The sequence below is a fragment of the Leopardus geoffroyi genome, chromosome B2 (genome assembly GCF_018350155.1).
Source record: "Leopardus geoffroyi isolate Oge1 chromosome B2, O.geoffroyi_Oge1_pat1.0, whole genome shotgun sequence".
Taxonomy (NCBI): Eukaryota; Metazoa; Chordata; class Mammalia; order Carnivora; family Felidae; genus Leopardus; species Leopardus geoffroyi.
In genome coordinates this window covers 26,430,573-26,448,832 of record NC_059332.1, presented here as the reverse complement: position 1 = coordinate 26,448,832, position 18,260 = coordinate 26,430,573, and the positions used below count along the sequence as shown (strand labels likewise).

General features: G+C 36.6%; 1 protein-coding gene and 1 long non-coding RNA gene across 4 annotated transcripts in view; one reads left to right on the top strand and one right to left on the bottom strand.

Moving 5' to 3' along the window:
• The window catches only part of GMDS (GDP-mannose 4,6-dehydratase), a 642,226-nt gene that overhangs the window by 565,342 nt on the left and 58,624 nt on the right, over window positions 1–18,260 (bottom strand). The window lies entirely within an intron of this gene.
• Window positions 2,603–4,043, top strand: LOC123608118. The gene is made up of 2 exons (XR_006717105.1): window positions 2,603–2,919; window positions 3,855–4,043. It is a non-coding gene; the product is annotated as an uncharacterized LOC123608118 (long non-coding RNA).

The following is an 18,260-nucleotide window of genomic DNA, read 5'->3' as shown; positions in this document are numbered from 1 at the left end:
GAAGCTGCCACTGTGGTTCTAATGCAGCCAAACTAGAACTGAGAACCAAGGTACTTTACTATGAAAAATCAAGTATCCTATGGACAAAAACTTTAAGAGAAATAGGAAAGTGAAAGGTGTTCATTTTTAAAATGTACAGGCACTGTTGTGATGTTTTAATGTACCATGTTATTAGAATATTATTTGCATAGGACTTCAAAAATCACGTTTACGTTACTACAATGTAGGATTGAGCCTACTCCTTAAAAATACCAAAAGTGATAATTAAATCCTGGCATAAGTCTACCTATTCAGTTTAGCTGATTCACAGAATAAGGCCAAGGACACTGTTTAAAGATTTCCATTAAAACATCTGAATATCTGGAACAACTTGGATGGCGGGGATCTGCAACAACCCCCAAGAGTTACTTCCACAGAAACAAAGTGCTAGGTAGCCTTCCTATAATAAACACTCTAGAAAAACTTTAGCTCTATATTTGGTGTCCCCTCCAGCTGCCTTTAAGCATTTACTCTAAAATACGCTGAAGACCATTGTTTAATTTTGTTCACTAATTTAAAGAAAAAAAATCCATTCTGTCAAGCAAGGACTAGAAACCACAAACCACCTACGTAGATTTACTTATCAAGATCTGACTAATCAAAGTGTAGGACTTAAATCACTAGTTGCCATGTACTAATACTCTAAAGTAAATGGGAACCTGAAAAAAAATTCTTTACTTAGGTATTTGCCACATTTCACAAATAAATAGATATACAAGTGTATCTATTTATATATACACATATATATGTGACAAATGTGATACTTTCAACTAAAAGTGAAGTCTACTATTAACCATTCATGATGCTGTATGTTTAAAAACAATGTTTTTAAAACTTTGCCAGATCACTAAAATATCCTAAAGGATTCTTCCTCTTTAGGTTATCATATATAGCGTGTCTGCTTTATTGATTTTGTAATGGTATTATTTAAGACCTGAGATGTTCTTCATCTCAATCAGAATTCAAGTCAGATTCACAAAAGAAATAGTAAATAAGTCGGTTTCGGTTGGTTGGTCCTTTCTGTACTCAGGAGAGAAGGTGCCTCCAGTTGGTAAAGCATTCCTGACTCAGTCCAAGGACAGATCTTTACATAGACCATCAGATTCTGCTTCAGCTCCACCCTCGTGGTTTGGGACAAAGTCACAGAGACTACCAAGTCCTATAACATGCTTAGGAAATAAGTTTCATTCTTTCATTCACCACTTAACAAGCATTCACAGTTCTCTAGATTTGATTTACCTGTGGCCCCATTAGTCACAATCACAAGATTGACTTTCATCCAACTAGACCTAAGCTACTCCTTGGAGAGGTACCAAGCTCTTAGACAAAACACAAAATGGAAGGAGCACAAAAATGCCTCGCAGTCTTCCATGTAGAAAACACCCATACCATGAGAGATACAGTGCTAAGTGTTTGCTATCCATCATTCCATTTAATCAACCCACAAGCCGATGGAAATAGTACCACCACTATTCCCATTTTTCAGAAGAGAACATAAAGGTTTAAAATGAAGTTAAGAAGCTCTTGCTTAAGTGGCATGTCAAGCAAATAAAACAGTGAAGGTTTAAAATCTGGGCTGTGACTTTTATCTATCTTTCTTTCACTATAATAGATAACATAAAATGGCATCCATATTAGGAGGGAACAAGTAATGGTTTTCAAGCTGAAATTGTTTTATTCAAAGGGACTGTCCCTTAAAAATGTTTCCAATATACTCAATTACTAAAGAGCAGAAAATTACAGATTTAAACCAGCACTTTCATTTCAGAATCACTGAACTCAATTCTTTCCTCTAAAACACTAGAAAACAATACTCACAAGTAATCTGCCCAGGAAAGCAGAGCAGTGAAGTCTCCAGGCACCTTGCAGAGCTTCCAGTTTAGAAGGGACAAAAATAGCACTCTAATCCAGACCAATTAATAACTGACAAATTAACTACCTATACACTCAAGCTCTTTCTTTTCTCTTCAGGCTGACAGCTGGCCACATCCCTAGAAGAAACACATCCATTTCCACAGAAGAGGGAGGACTTAAAGTAAGGAGGTAATTTGGGTGCACAAGGGCTCCTGCACTGCACACAACTGGAATATGGATTTTATTATCTTCCGTAAATACTCAGAGCTCTCTCCTTAGACACAAAGTCCAATTTAGTTAAATTTATCAATGGTCAAACAGAAGTGATTTTAGCTTTCCAACCAACCTCCTCCTTGAGTTCCAAAATAAAATGTTCCATTTTGATATGGATTGGGTTCATTACTGAGGTAGGAAAAGGTAGTTAGAGGTTTTAATTCCTATTTTTTGCAGTAGTGAGATATTTTCCAGGTAACCTCAATTCTAAAGAATTCGACAAATACTTATTATTCCCTCATCTACAATGACTGAGGTTCTTTACTTAGTGCTGCAGGGGTATCAAGATGAGTAAACCTCAATTGTCAAGGAGTTTAATGTCAATACTAAGATAAGCCAATAATTAAGGAACTGTAACATGCTGCAGAGGAATCAGAGGCAGCCAAGGGCACATCTGTTAAAGGAGGGATCAGGAAGCCTTCCTCCATACCTAATACTTAAGCTGGGTCATGATGAACAGTGGGAAAGCAACAGAGTGAGACCCAACGCAAGAGGACACCATTCCCGCAAGCAATAATGTGGGTACACGAGAAAGGTGAAGCAGGGTAAAAGAACAGTCAATCATCCACTATGGCCAAACTTGTGATACACATAAGGGATAAAACTGTGATAATCTGTGGAAAGGCTAGAATGCTAGGCTAAAGCATTTAGGTTAATTCACAGTATCAGCACAGAAGAAAATGGACCTCACATTGATAAAAACTTGTGGGGAAGACTGAAGGCAGTACAATCAGTGAGACTGCAAAATTCCAGGTGAGAGTTAATAAAAAGGAAAAAGCAGGGGGTGGGGAAGGAACCGAAAACCATTCAAAAGGAACTGTTATTTTAGGCCTGGGTAACAGGGAGACAAATCAAGCTAATAACAACTGGGAGTTGAAGTTAATGGTGAGGAAGAGGCAGGGGTGGGGGGTGAGGGGAGATGCAGAAGTCAGGAGTGTAGATGTTTTTTTAACCTGTGTTGATTTTGAGATTTAGGGAGAACATCCAAGTAGAGATAGCAAATGGACAACAAGAAATGCAGGCTGATTTATGTTTGGAGGGTTAATTTTCCAATCCATAATGATGATTCCCAAATCTATATGATTTGTCAGAATCAACTGGGAAGCAAAGACCCCAGGCCTCACCTTAAAAATCCTAACTAAATAGATCTCCATGGGACCCAAGAATACACAGTATTTAGGAGCCAAGAATGCAGCCATTGCTCTACATGACTCTGCTCACTCTGCAGTTCATAATCTCCTGCTTTATAGTTCTGAATATACTTCCAGAACATACTTGGATGGCATTTACAGAATATGAAACTAGTACACCTCTCTGGAGGATTGGAAACATACTTTCACATCTGAAAATAATTATTTCTCAGTCTGTATCCCACTGGTTATAGGGAATGGCTTTGATATTCTACTACATAACTGATGGTTTAGGTCTACAAGTACCAACCACTACAACACAAAGATCAATTCTGCTCAAATTTTCTGTGACCAAGATAACTAATGGATTCCATGACTACCAGGTTAATGACACATATAGTAGTTCTCTCTTTAAATGATGGAACTCAGTGAGATGAAAGGATAACTTGCATAATCAAACATAAACCTTTTATAGATTTCAATAACTTTCCTTCATATTTCAACAGATTTCTTTCTCATCCTAAATCTTCTCAGTACTCCTATCTCCTTTCTCCTCAGGTTCAAGACAGAGGTGAGGTCACTAAGGTCACTCAGGAAGGCAACTCACCCAACTGAAAACATTCAATTTGCCACTTTTACTAAAAGTACAAATGTCTTTTTTTTTATTTTTGTATTTTGTTCCTAAAAAAATAACCAGGGAGGGAAGAAAAAAAGATCAAGTATGGAATGAAAATCTGATATTACAAGCCACAGGAATTTTTTTTTTAATGTTTGTAATAAAAGACCAAACATAGTTTGTAATAGAGTAACACCAACCCAATTTATTGCCTGTTTTTTTCCCTTATGTTAAAAAAAAATACTAAAAGACAACCTTTTATACACTCATTATTGATAATTGTGCTGTCTTTACACAGCATTTCTTGTTTAATTCTTACAGTTGTCTTATTATGTAGGTAATCTCATTATCTTCATTCTACAGGGGGAGAAAGCCATGCTTAGACAAGTTAAGTTTCTGTTCAAGGTGTCACTTCTTATAAGGGGCACAGCTAGAATTCCCACCCAGTGCTTCCTGATGACAGTGTCCTCTTGGCCATTATCCTAAGGGCCTAACACAATACAAGAGAGAATATAAAGGTAGAGGAAAACAGCTTATTTTTGAAATGCTCTACAGGACTTTTTTCTGGATCCTGTCTGTGACCAAATTATCTCACTTTCCCTTACACAGCATATATATGTGTCTTCTCACACACCAGACTGAGCTCTCTCAGGAAGGAAAACAAGTGTCATTGCCTGACAAAGAAAGTTCTTAACAGCATTATTGAATGAACATGACCAAGTAATTTGCTACGTCTTTACCACTGGCTCTCACAGCCAATGTTCCCATAGCCCTAGTGGACTGAAATCGATGGCTGTCCATTCCAAACCAATCCAAAAGTTCTTTCCTTTTGGTATGGGTTTGTTTTTGTTATTAATTTTGAAATACTTTTGAACACTGGGATCTCTGAAACTACTAGGTCTCTAGAACTGCTATGGAGAATGGAACTTGCTTACAGCTTTAACAGTTAGAAACTCTCCCAAAATAAAACTTGTCTTCAAGTATGAAAAAAAGGAAGGAAGGGGGCTAGAAATTTATGGCAACATTCTGATTAACAGAATCATTGAGGGATGTTGCTGGCTTAGGGGATGGAGACCAGGAATGCTGGCAGTACTGCAATACCTTGAACAGTCCTACAGCCAAAGACTGTCCTTCCCTCGCAGTTTTCAAAAGTCCTGCTGGGTATTCCTGTGCATTTAAAAACAACAACAACAACAACAACAAACCTGTTTTCTAATTATCTGAGCACAGATCCTAACTACGTTTTTACACAGACACAAAGTATGTATTAAAGAGTATGTGTTAAGGAAAACTGCTATTTTATTCCAAATTTACCCAAATTGGTCTATTTCAAAAAACAAGGATACCAACAGCATGGCCGCTAGTGTTGCAGAGCTGCCACTGCCCTTCACTGGTGTCACAGTTTGGATTCGCAGCCATCACATCTGGGATTCGAGCTGAGGTGCACACATCTGAGTGCTTCACCAAATGTTCTGATGCAACAGCATCTACACCTTTATACACAGAAACACAAATTCTCCTTACAAATTACGTTCTCTTTTTAGCTGCACTAAAAACATTATATAGGTTTTTTTTTAATGTGTGGTAGTTAAGATGTGTTAACCATGAATTTCATTTTAAGATTGTAAAAGCACCAAACTCACATGCAACAGCCACATTGATCCCTGAAACAGTGAAAGCTTAGTGAAAGTGCTTTTTAAAAAATGACATGTAAATATTACCTGTCTTTCTCAATTCAACATGATGCAAGTCAAGCTAGGTAGTTCCCAAACCTCAGGAAATCCTGACTTAATCTCAGCTTTGTCAGCAGTTTGGACTACGTGTATATGAGGAGAGGCACCAATTGATCAAGGCAGTTTTGTATTCTATACTTAAGTTCTTTTCATATCAAAGCTTAATTTTTAAATTTATTGTCATTTCTGAAGCAACATACACAGTAAAACTAATTAAAAAGAATTTAGAATTTTAAAGCAGGAGAAAGGGTATTAAAATACAATGCAAAAATTTTTGAAAGCTTATAAAGAAATATGAAAAATAAAGTTAGGGGAAATATGCTTCACAATTCTTAAAGGTCTATTCCTCCTGGGATACACATAAACAGTTGTTTAAACCCAATAAATAAATATATCTAAAAGGATTATAACACTAAATGATATCTTTAAGCATTTTCTACCAATTTTACTTCCTTACTTATCAATCGACTTGCTTTACACATTTCTAATTTATCATTATGACAAAAAAGATTCCACTTTTATACCAAGCCACCAGCATAAATAAAAAATAAGTAGGATTAAAAAGTTCTACACACACATGGGGCGCCTGGGTGGCTCAGTCGGTTAAGCATCTGACTTCAGCTCAGGTCATGATCTTGCAGCTTTGGAGTTCCAGCCCCGTGTCGGGTCTGTGCTGACAGCTTGGAGCCTGGAGCCTGCTTCAGATTCTGTTTCTCCCTCTGTCTCTGTCCCTCCCCTGCTTGTTCTCTGTCTCTCTCTCAAAAATAAATAAACATTAAAAAAAAAAAAAAGTGCTATACACACATACACACACACACACACGCTTTTTTTTTTTTTGTTTTATTTTCCTAATCATGGGGGAGGAGGAAACATACATGCAGCTTCCTCTACACTGTTCACATACATTGATAGTTTTTTTATTTTTTTCTCTTACAGTGAAGGTATTTACTTGTAATTAACATAATTAATAATTTGATTTAAACTATTTCACATATCATTGTCCCCCAAACAACAATAGTTTAAAAAATAAGTCTATTGAGTGCAGTATAAGATTTCTTTGGGGGTTATTTGGTCTTTTTGTTTCATTGATAGTTTTTTTAAACCACATCAATTTCTTTAACAAAAACTAGTATCTTAACAAAGATGCATTGTTTAAGATTCTTGATTACCACACAGCTAACCGTGTATACAAGGGGGAAAATTAGTATTTTTATGATTAGTTAATAGAACATATTTATTAGTCAACAGAACATATATCAAGACTTTCAGACACAGTAACACTGCCTCTGAGCAGTTACAGTAGAGCAGTGTTAAATAAATGCTATTCTGCTTTTTTAAAAAAGTGTCTTTGGAATTATCAGCCTTCACTAAAATGACACAAAAACATGCTTAATAATATCAATAAAAATTCTGGTTTCCTTTCTGAGATAATTATACTTACATGAAATTAACAACAACAAATAAAATCATGGTAGTTTTAATACAAGTTTTTTAAAAACCTTTTTATCTTTTCTCCAGCAAAAGTTGTAACCAGAATTAACACAAAGAAAAAAAAAAAACCCTGTTCTGAATTTCACCTTTTCCCTTTTCGAATTTTATAATAAAAGTGATAGTCCTAATGACTGTCCAAAAATTCTCAAGTAAAAGACCTAGATAAACAGAAAACAGGAAATTTTTAAACAAGTGTTTTATGCTCTCATGTGCCTTAAACTTATCAGAAAAAGTCCTAACTCCAGGAAATCTGTGATTAAAAAATAAAGAGAACCAAAATTAAGATGTGTCTCGGTCTGCCAAAAAAGCAGAATCCCAAGGGTTAATTTTACTTTAACTTTATTATACATACATTCTAAAATAAAGCAAATATTCTGGCATTTTAAATCTTTTTTGTCTATGCTGGTAGGAACCTACATAGCAACCTTTCTTATCATGTAACAAAATTGGTTTCTTTAATTCCTCTTGGGCAATAATAAGTCCACAAAAACTATGTGTTGATTTTTTAGGTATTGCATCTCTTAATTTTTGTAAAGAATGCAAGCATAAAATAAGACAATATAAACCAGGTTAACAGTTTAAATTTCAAAAGTGAAATTTAACAACATATCTATTAATTAGTGAATTAATAACATAACTTTTAATTTTTTTTTTTTTTGCAACTGTGGAAAGTATATGTCAAAATAAACAGATAAATAAATTATCATAACATTCTAAGATGACAATTTACGGACACTTACTTCAGCCAAAAAAAAATAATGTTCAAGTTTTCTATATATTTAGCAAAACATAGTGTTTGGGTCCAAAACTTGTAAATCCTAGTCAGTGACACAATTCAAAAAGGCAAACTTCTGTTTTAACATTCTAAGACTATGTGAAAAAAAATCAATGCTCACAATGGTTTTTATTAAAAGTGGAAAGCAACTGCAAAACTTAAGTATAATTATCCAGGACTAAGAAGTGCAGATGCTATATACTTGAGCCACCTGGTGGTTTATTTCCTTCACTGCATGAATAAACACCTTGTGCTATGAACAAACTTTGAATTGGATACTACATATTTTACTTTTGATGCCAGGACCAAAAAGAATTTACACTTACCAAAATTACTAACAGTGTAGGTCACAAGGCACAACTCCACTCAGAAGCACTTAAAAAAAAATTCACAGAGCTAAGCACGGAATCCACACCTGAAAATTTATCATAGCGGGCCTCTATAATTGTTCTTATGTCTTTTCAACAGTGTTTGACGCCTACACTAAGTGTTGAATCCAAAATAAATCCACAGTACCTGTAGATCACACAGCAGGCTTGCCTGTGGTTTATTTACCTCTTGCCTAGGTCTGGGCAATTCAGAATAGCAAACTTAACTTCTAACAGGGCACTGTCTTAACTGTCAGCAAGGTGGCAATAGGTGCTCAGAGACATCATTTAAAAATCAGAGAAAAAAGTTAAACAAGGTATACTCTGTCAACAAGAGGAAAGTTGCAGAATGCCAATCTTTATGACTCTGTTTGACATCAAATTGTGACAACCAAAAGAATTCCCAAGGAGACTCAAATTTTTATAAAAGCAGATTATGTCCAAAGTATACCTTTATCTTAAAATAGCCTAGCAGCTAGAGTACATTAGACAATAGCCATGACAATCCTAATGATGAGAATTATCTAAAACTTGACTCTAAATGGATATCTACCAAAACAAACAAACAAACAGACAGACAGACAAAAACAGTGACAATTTGAGACTTTTAATTAAGTGAATGGGATCAATGAGGTGAACTGGGTATAGCAGCAGTCCCACACCCCTCTTTGGAGAGACAACTTCCTCACTCTTTCAGTGATCTTTTCAATGTTGAACCAATAAAACTCAGCTATTAGCAAACTCACATACACATTATAACCACTACTCTCCATTACTGATTTTACTGGGAGGTGCACTATGCACAGCTGCACCCTCACGTCAGCGTGCTCTGTGCTTCTGAATCATCTCTGTGATTCAAGGCCATACGACTTGCCCAGTGGAAACACTGAATGGATAGGAAGCTCTCAAGATGGCTCTATTCATCTTCCAGCCCAGGTTCTTGGTGGAGGCAAGGCTTCTATTAAAAGACTAGTTTCCTGAGGAAGGTAGATAGTTTTAGGAAAAGACCATTTGGCTGGAAGGCAGATGCTCTTTTGCCAGCTGTTTCTCCAGCTCCCTGTGTGGTCTTGAGTTAAGTTGCTAAACCTGACCACGTCAATGGGCACGTCTATAAAAATGACTATGTTTCCCGCAAAAAGGCCTCCCTGTTTCTGTACCATTTGCCTTCGTGGGGAAGCACCACAGCTTGAGAAGCTCAGGCCCTGCTGTGAGCACATCAAAAAGTGAGACATGCTCAGGACATTGTCATGGGACATTTTCCTCAGTGCCAATCAAAGGGTCTCCTTTCCTTGAAATCCTCTAACAATATGGCTTTAATTTTCAAAACTTCCTACTTCTAGGTGCTACTATGAAATAAACAGCATTGTGAGAAAAACAATGGCTCCTTTGATAAAATGGTCTGCAAAAAGGCAGGGATGGCAAAGGAAAAATGCTCCCTAAAGAAATAATCCTACTCTTCATCGCTTCTTGGTCTGCAGGGCTCAAAGGCAGATTTGTTTTGGTCTTTCATTCACTTCCTCAAGAACTTATTATTAAGAAACAACAAGGGTATCAGTGGAAAGACATGAGCTTTAGAGTCAGAAGTTCTGGGCTCAAACCTCAGCTGTCATCCACCATTGGGGAGACACCAAACAATCATTCTTGTCCCCCCCACCTATACCAAGGAAATAATGTCTATCACCCCACAGGCTCATCACTCCATAGCAAGTATGTGGAGTTTAAACAGCCACCAGAAGCTGAGCTTGAGACTGGCTGATAAAAGAAGGAACCAAGAATGCAGAACTTGCACCAAGTGCTGGAGGGTTAATTTCCTTGACCATGATGAGAAATCTGGATTCATACATATATTTGTAATGTATACATGTACAAATATATGTAATTCCTAAGGGATTGTATGTTTCCTGGAAAAGGGGCTGTCTTGTTAACAGGTGTCTCATCACTGCCTGCCTCATGACAGGAAAAAATAGTTGTTAGGAAGTGAAATAAATATATCCAAAATTCCCAGAGATGCTTTGAGGGCCTTGCTATTAACTAATACACTTTGTTTCTCCTTCAGTGACACAGCTGTCAATCTGTGTATTTTTCTTTTCTACAATGTGAAAGCATGCTAGGACTCTTCAAGGACTAGAAGGTCCAAGGTTACATCAATTTTTAATCAGGCCCCAGAAATCACTGGATTGGAAACATAAAGAATGAGGGAAGTGAGCAAGGAAGACACATGGAGCTACAAATAAAATTTTATTTTAGGGGTGCCTAGGTGGCTCAGTTAGGCATCCGACTCTTAGTTTCGGCTCAGGTCATGATCTCCCAGTTTCGTGAGTTCAGGCCCCATGTCAGTCTTTGTGCTAGCAGAAGGATTCTCTCCCTTGCTCCCTGTCCCTCCCCCACTCACACTGTCTCTGTCTCTCTCAAAATAAATAAACTTTAAAAAATTTTATATTATTTTACTGATACAAGGTATTTTACAGAATCAGAAAATTATGATTGACCTTGTGAAAGTGGAAAATATTAGAACTGTTATAACTCTGTACCACAGCAGAATAACTTCTATACCACATTAGACTTTTCATCAAGTTTAAGAAAAACTAAGCATTGTGCACTTTTTGTTGTCCGAAATACAAACAACAGAATAAACGAGCAGACTAGTAAAATTCTACTAGTCTATATGATGCCTCTAGCCCATCCCTAAGACCACTCCCAGTTAGAATGGGAAGACACAGAAAAGAGCCACTCATCAAGCTGATAATTCAGGTGAGGCAAACATTTGCCACTGCTACCCTAGGGAAAGAATAAAAGATCCTACCTATTTCATAAAGTTAAATCTCTAATTTCTAACAATCTATTCATTTGAGAGTTAACTGGAATATTTTAAATATTCAGAAATGTAATTTGAAAATGCAACTTCCTATAACATATAAAAGACTTCATAATCCAATATTGTTTATTTATTTAGATTTATAAATATTTAGATTTAAATTAATCTAAATATTTTTTTTTATTTTTTTAATGTTTATTTTTGAGAGAGAGAGAGAGAGAGAGAGAGAGAGAGCGAGCACAAGCCGGGGAAAGACAGACAGAGAGGGAGACATAGAATCCGAAGCAGGCTCCAGACTCCAAGCTGTCAGCACAGAGCCCGATGTGGAGCTCAAACTCACGAGCTGTGAGATCATGACTTGAGTTGAATTCAGATGCTTAAGTGACTGAGCCACCCAGGTGCCCCTAAATATTTAGATTAAATATTTAATTCAATTTACTTTGTGTTTTTAACTTTCATATCCACAATATATGGTGTTATGTATTTAATAATTGAGATTTTCCTAAAACCCATTAAATAAAAAAATGCCAGTTTTATGGATGCAAATAAAAATTAAGTATTATACTGAAATCTCTCTATTAGAGAACTTACTGGGAGCCCAAAATAAATTAACTCCCTGACACAACAACTCACAAGCAGCTAGAGATCTTTTATAAAATGTAAATCAGATATCATTCCACTGGCTTCCATTTCAACTGGAATATAAGGTAGAGTTGACACTATGGCCTACAAAATCCAACCCAATCCATCCTCTACTTACTTCCTGCCTGGCTCCCCTCTCTCCCTCCCTTCTACCTGCTCTACTCACTGCCCCCTCCCTAACACCTCCTCCAGGCTGCTGGCTCCTTCTCTCCATTTTCAGTTCCTGTGATAGCTCCTCAAAAGGTCTTATCCAACAAACTAATGCAGTACCCCAGCCACAAACCCAATTTACTTTCTATTCCTATAATTCTTTTCATGGTATTTATCATTTGGGGAAATTACCTTCATTTATTTCAGTCTCCTTCATTCAAGTATAAACTCCTTAACAACAGGACTCTTATTTGCCTGTTAACTACTTTTCAGCAGTACCTAGAAATAGTACAGAGCAGATTCAGGAAATATTTGTGGAAAAAAAAAAAAGTGGACAGTCTGAGAATTAAGGAGTTCCAAAAGATGGAAGGGTAAAAAAATCCCAAACTATATAATAAATGATATTCCAACTCACAGCAGATTAGAAATATTATGCACTTGAACGCTATATATATGAATGTTGTCATTTGGAAACCTTATTGTAAGTACAAATAGTACTAGTATGCATTCATTCATTTATTAAACAAATATTTATTGCATACCCACCATGTGTCAGACAGTATTCCAGGCAGTAGGGATCCCAGCAGGAAACATCAACAAAGTCCCTAAACTTAGAAAGTTTAACACTCTTAATTAACAAAGAAGATGGACAATCAACAAATGCACATGTCAGGTAATGAAAAGTAGTAGAGAGAAAAATAAAGCAAAGTAAAGGAGTGAAGAAGGAGGGTACTGATACTTAAAATACAATTCAGGCATGATCTGAAGATGACACTAAGGAAGAGAGAGAACAAACCATTTGGCTATCTGAGGTAGAATGACCCAGCAAGTGAGGAAAGGAAGTGCAAAGGCCCTGAGCGGAGGATGTACACAATGTATGCAAAGAACAGCAAGGAGGCCAGTGTGGCTGAGGCCTGCAGGGGAAAAGTAGTAGAAAATGAGGTCAAAGAAGTAGCAGGAACTATTTCCTGAAAGGCTTTAGCAGACCACAGTAAGGCCTTTGGCTTTTTCTGAATAAGATTAGAAGCCACTGGAGGGTTTTGGAACGAGGATGACATGACCTGACTTAAAGAGTCACTGATCACTATACTGAAGACAGTATAAAGAGCAAGGGTAGAAGCAGGGAGCCCAGTAAGGAATAGAAGTAAGCATTAGAAGTGAGGGTCGTTGCCATGGACTAAGGGCTTAGGACATACAACACTTATTTTAATGACTCAGAAAGTTTTTTCTAAAAACAAAAGCTATTTTCCAAATAACCAAGATTTCTAGGAGTCTAACCTCTAAATAAACAGATTAGGCTATCAATGTGTATTAAACTCAACAATAAACATTCTTAGATACACAATACAAACATTAACCATAAGAAAACTGAGTGGCTAATTAATATCAAACAAAGTCAAATTCAAAACAAGGAATATTACCAGGAATAAAGACAGATATTTCAAAATGATGAGCAGACGACTTCATAAAAAAAAAAAAAACATCACAATCTTTCTTAAAGGAGTATGAACCCAATGACAGGGCTTCAAATACACTAAGAAAAAAAGATGCATGAATTCATGTAAGACCTAAATATAACAAGTAGGAATAGGAACAGCCTCTCAGAGGTCCCTGTAGTTTGTCTGTCAATATAGCTTACTTGGGGTAAGAACACCAGATCTGGAGGAACCCAGAGGCACAGGCTACTACTTATTATATTCTAAGCTGGGAGGAACCACTTTAGGGCTCAAAGGCCTGCAGCCCTATTAAAATTCTATAAGGCTCAACAGTTACATACTTCTGTGTTCTATGTGCCTCGCTTGTTCTCAGGGCAGTGGCAGGCCTGCCCATGGCACACCACAGCATACTGAATTAAAGCTGGACAAATTATTAAATGAATGAACATGATAGCAACCGCCTAAAATCTTGAAACTAAATTTTATGTTGAGCCACACAAAACCCCATGAAATCTTGAAACTAAATTTTATGTTGAGCCATACAAAACCATTCAAAATGGTTGAATATTGGTAATTTCATATGGCTTACCCCAGTTTATTGAAAAGGCAACAAAAATCATCTCAATTGGTGGCAATTTCATTTTTAACTGTAAATATTCAGCCCAACTTTTGGTGTAACAATTTAGAGTACTGACCTCACATAACTATTCCTCAGGAGATGTTCTTAGCTTCCTGTGGTCTCTGTGTTGGATCCAAGCTCTTTTTTGTTTGTTCTTTAACTGTCAGGTCAACCCTTTGTGCAGATGTTCAATGTTGTAATGAGAAAAATATCAGACTAGTACACAAAACATTTAAGTATTCTAAGTATGAAAAAGATGTAACTTTTTCAAACTATTAAACCTTATACAGTAGTTTTAGAGGGAGGGGAAACCTTAAAATAAGCAGTATTTGTTTGCATTAACTCAATAGCTACTACAGGGTATTTTCCAGTGCTATTTATATCATCCATTATTATTGTTGTTAATTAACATAACTTATAATAGATAATCACATTATGGCAAAACGGGAGTTGCACCTTGCTGGCTCTGGGTAACTATTGCCATATTCTCAGTTTCTCTCTTTTTGACAGATACAATTTTCTCTGACACTGGTGTGCTTGAATGTCTGGTTTCAACTCAAATGTTTGTTTGACTACCTCATAATTCTCTCTGTGCCCTTTGGCTGGAAGGAGGGGCCTGGTTGTACACATGGGAATGGAGTTAACTGATGAAAACCAGGTAAGGTGGGAACAGTCATGATAGCCTACAGGCTCAGAGACTAGACTTGTGACCTACATCCTGGCAAAGACAAGGAGGCCCAGAAGGAGCTATTGAATTTAACATGGCGCCAAGTTTGGTGTGGTTTATCTCAATACCATATATGACTTCTAACATGAAATTCCCCTTACTCTAATAAAGATGAACTGTGCCTTTGGTTCTGGACCTTAGTAGATAGAATGGTTGGAGCAGCAGGGGAAATAAAGGTCTCCCAGATCATGTGCACAGTCCTAAAGCCTTTTTACACTTGACAAGTTCTGCAGAAAGTGAGCCTGAGTCAAGTAGCAAAGGCACTTTGATAGAGGCTATGCACCCCCTTTTGCCATGAGTATTCTGCTGTATTTTCATTTGAAAGGTTTCTAAGAACTTTTCTCGGTGTGTCTTGAATGGTTCATACTTGTTAACTTTATAGGAATGTGTGTTCATAGGAAGCCTGTTAATCAAACTGCCAACATAAATTACTTTTCCTCATTTTTGAAGGCTTGTCCAATTAATAAAAGGCTGATGCGTATGTATTGAAATTATTTGAGGCCACTGGGGGGCTGGAGGGAGTTACATTTATTGATTCAATATAGTCTTTCCTGCCACTTTGAGAACATTTATTCAATTTTGAAATGAATAATGATGGTAAAATTGGAAAAGAATATGTAAGAAAAGAAATTTATGAAAAACAATTCCCCAATTTAAAAATAATACTGCCTTCCCTGTCAGGCTTTGCTGCCAGCTGTTATTTAAACTTGTGTGCTCCTGCCCAGTGCAAGTCAGCAGCAGAAAGTCCTATATTAGCAGGAAACCAGGGCATTTATGATTGAGTTCCTGTTATTGACTTGTTCTTAGACAAAATGCCAAGTTTCTTCAGACACAGTACAGTAGGCCCACTGTGGAAGCCCTGGGTGAATGCTATTGTGACATTTAGACTGCAATTTTTGTTTTATGTGTCAATATTTTTTTAATGACTTTAAAAATGCTCCTATAATGTTTTCGGTAATGATTTAGAGAAAGTGTTTGACTTTAAAATGAATTTTTTTATATCTTTAAAATAGCATCTTATTGGTATACTAAAGAAATATAAGTAGTTTAGGTTGATCCCAATGATTCTGCTATGTTTTTCTTCCTACATGGTGCATTTTGATAAAAAACACTGTAGTAGCCCTTTTAGGTAGAAGGTGGTAGTCTAGAAAGCTGAGAGGGTGGGTAAGGGAAATATCTTCATATTAGTAGGAGAAAAGGAAATCTTTAAATGATTACATAATATCTTAGGAAAACAAATTCATTTTGTAAGAACAAAAATTATCGGTAAGATAAAATTAGTGTGAACCAACATATATCAATCAGCATTTAATATTTTTCTTAAAGGAGGAGGGTGAGGGTGTAATTTCCCTTGAGATGAAGTTGAAGTATTTCTGAACAACTTGATTTTCAAACTTCCTTAATTTGGATGCCCTGCATTCTGAAAGAAAGGTTTTTCAGGAAATGATAAAACCAGTACCTTAGATTGTCTGTGTTCTGATAGGCCAATCCTTCCCAGCATTTCTCTAAGCATACTTCACATATTAAGTTCCTATCACTATAGCTGTAGACTGGCCTGTAACAAAGGTCATTTTCCTATCATCTTTATGTTAGTCTTTCTGCCAGTTCAGGTAATTGATGGTTTGGGATCAGGTTAGAAACCAGGAATCATCATATAATCTATCTCATTCTACTACTGCCAAAATGTGGTAAACCACTTAGACCACTCTACAACTCTTCTTTTGCTCATGCTCATGTCAGGTGCTGTCAACAGCCAACAGTCACCTATCTCCTACATAATTAATACAAGGCCTAAAGCTATCATGACTATTTGTTTCAATGACAAAAAAACAATCTACAGTATATGTGCTTTGACAAAGAGCTTTGTTAATACTGACATTTTTTATGTGTAAAATTTTACAAAGGAAAACAGTAATGACTATTATGTACTGACCTTTTACTATGTGGCAGGTATTATTCTAAGTATTTTAACATACTTTTTCTCATTTAATTCTCCCATTGATCTCCAAGATGGATGATGATCATTTTACAAATAAGGAAATTGAAGATACAGCAAACCTTAGCCAAAGTCACTCTGATAAAAAGTGGCAGAGCTGAAGCAACCGATTTGGAGTTATATGGTTGATGGTGTAAAACACTGTATTGTTGGGGTACCTGGTGGCTCAGTCAGTTGAGTGTCCATCTCTTGAGTTCAGCTCAGGTAATGATCCCAGGGTCATAGGATCAAGCCCTATGTAGGGCTCCATGATGAGCCTGCTTGGGACTCTCTCTCCTTCTCTCTGCCCCTTCCTCAAGTCCCCCTAACATGTTCTCTCTTCAACAAATGGTGTCGGGAAAACTGGATGGCGATATGCAAAAGAATGAAACTTGGACTACTTTCTTACACCATACACAAAAATAAATTCAAAATAGATGGAAGATCTAAATGTCAAACAGGAAACCATCAAAATACAGGAGAACACAGGCAGCAACCTTTTTGACCTAGGCCAGAGCAACTTCTTACTAGACATGTCACTGAAGGCAAGGGAAACAAAAGCAAACATGAACTATTGGGATCTTATCAAGATAGAAAGCTCTACACAGCAAAGTAAAGAATTGACAAAACTAAAAGCAGCCTACAAATGGGAGAAGATATTTGCAAATGACGTATCAGATAAAGGGTTAGTATCCAAAATCTGTAAAGAACTTACCAAACTCAACACCCAAAAAATAACCCAATTAAGAAATAGATAGAAGACATAAATAGATACTTTTCCAAAGACATCCAGATGGCTAACAGACACATGAAAAGATGCTCAACATCACTCATCATCAGGGAAATACAAACCAAAACTGCGAAGAGAAACTACCTCACATCTGTCAGAATGGCTAAAATTAACAACACAAGAAACAACAAGTGTTGCTTAGGATGCAGACAAAGGGGAACCATCTTGTACTGTTGGTGGGAATGCAAACTGGTATAGCCACTCTGGAGAACTGTATGGAGATTTCTCAAGAAACTAAAAATAAAACTACACTACAATCTGGCAATTACACTATTAAGTATTTACCCAAAGGATACAAAAATACATATTCAAAGGGGTACATGCACCTCAGTATTCATAGCAGCATTATCAACAATAGCCAAACTAAGGAAAGAGTGCTAATGTCCACTGACGTATGAATGGATAAAGAAGAAGTAGTATACAGATAGGATGGAATATTACTTATCTATCAAAAAGAATGAAATCTTGTCATTTGCAATGATGCAGATGAAGCTAGAATGTGTTATGCTATGAGAGATAAGTCAGTCAGAGAAAGACAAATACCATATGATTTCACTCATACGTGGAATTCAAGAAACAAAACAGATGAACATATGGGGAGGGGGAGAGAAGAGAGGGAAACAAACCACAAGAGACTTGTAATGACAGAGAACAAACCATGGGTTGACAGAGGGAGATGGGTGGGAGACAAGCTAGATAGGTAATAGGTACTAAGAAGGGTACTTGTTGTGAAGATCACCGGCTATTGTATGTAAGTGATGAATCACTGAATTCTATTCCTGAAACCAATATTGCACTGTATGTTAACTAAAATTTAAATTAAAATT